At 62.0% G+C, this 1507-nt stretch overlaps 1 long non-coding RNA gene across 1 annotated transcript; it reads left to right on the forward strand.

The window, feature by feature from the left end:
* The first annotated feature begins 52 nt into the window (after nucleotides 1–52).
* On the forward strand, nucleotides 53–686 carry LOC113942493. The gene is made up of 3 exons (XR_003525935.1): nucleotides 53–127; nucleotides 410–519; nucleotides 607–686. It is a non-coding gene; the product is annotated as an uncharacterized LOC113942493 (long non-coding RNA).
* Nucleotides 687–1507: the final 821 nt, after the last annotated feature.

Raw genomic sequence — 1507 nt, forward strand, 5'->3', positions numbered from 1 at the left:
GTCTGCTCTTCATCCTCCTCTTCCTCCTCCTCCTCCTCCTCCTCCTCCTCCTCGGGGGCAGTGCCCGGGCCCCGCCCCGTGCCCGCGGGGATGGTGGTGGCCGAGCCCGAGGACGACCCCCCGATCAGTAAGTGACACTTCTTGGGGACCCCCCTCTGGCTGCACCCCCACTTTCTTCTTCCTGTGCCTTTCACTGGGGGTGGGACCCCAAATTTTTGAGGGAGGGCACATTTGGGTGGGGGGGTCACAGCTGGGTGGGGGATCACAGTGGAGGGGGGGTGTCACAATTTGGGGGAGCCACAGCGGGGCATTTTTTGGGGGTGCAGGTGCCACCTCCCTATATTTGACCCCCCCCCCCCCCTTTTTTACACCCCCCCCCAAATTTTTCCCCCCCCCCCCCCCCCCCCAGTTTATTTCCGGGCACTGGTGAACTTCACCCGCAGCATCGACTTCAGCTCCCGGCTGGAGGACCCGGATTCCGAGGAATTCCGGGAGATTTCGGAGGCTGTGGTGGACACGGTGAGGACAGGGGGGGGCTGAGGGGGGGGATGGGGGTGAGTGGTCCCCAAGGGACCACCCTGACCCCCCCCTTTGTGCCCCCAACAGCTGGAGTCGGAGTATTACAAGGTGCCTGGGGAGCAGGTGGTCAGTGTGGTCTTCATCAAGTGAGTGGGGGGGCTTTGGGGGGCTCGGAGGGTTTAGGGGGAGTGGGGGGATTGGAGAGGCTGGGGGGGGTTGGGAGGAGCAAAGGGAGCTGGGGAGGTTTGGGGTGCAGGGGGAAGTGGGAGGATTGGGGGTGATGGGGTGTTTGGGGATGAGGGGTTTTTGGGGAATGGGGGTGGGTTGTGTTGAGTGTTGAGGGGTGAGGGGGGGTCAGGGGAGATTTGGGGGTACAGGGGGAATTGGGAGCATGGGAAGGGTTGGAGGTGATGGAGTGTTTGAGGGGTCGGGAGGTTTTGGGGAGCTCAGGGCATTTGGGGGGGGTCAGGGGGGTTTTGGGGGAGTTGGGGGTTGGGGAGAGTAAGGGGGGTTGAGGAGATTTGGGGTGAGGGAGGATGGGGAGGGTTGGGAGTGATGGAGTGTTTGAGGGGTCAGGAGGTTTTGGAGGGGCTGGAGGGGACTGGGAGAGCAAAGAGGGGCTGGGGGGATTTGGGGGGGCAGGGGGAACTGGGAGGGTGGGGAACAAGGGGGTGTTTTGGGGGTCAGGGGGTTTGGGAGATTCAGAGTTTTGGAGGAGTAAGGGATTTTGGGGGGTCAAGGGGGTGTGGGGAAGCTCAGAGGCTGTGGGGAGGTTTAGGAGTGATGGGGATGTTTTGGGGGTGCAGGGGAGTGTGGGGATGAGGGGATTTGGGGAACAAGGGGGCTCAAAGGGGATGGGAAGGTTTGAGGATGAAGGGGAAGTTTGGGGGTGATGGAGAAGGTTTGGGGTGCAGTGAAGGTTTGGAGGTCAAGGAGTTGGGAGGTTTGAGGTGTTGGGAATGTTTTGGGGTGCAATGAGGAGGGTTTG

Source organism: Corapipo altera, unplaced genomic scaffold (assembly GCF_003945725.1).
Source record: "Corapipo altera isolate COAL_440 unplaced genomic scaffold, ASM394572v1 54840, whole genome shotgun sequence".
NCBI lineage: Eukaryota > Metazoa > Chordata > Aves > Passeriformes > Pipridae > Corapipo > Corapipo altera.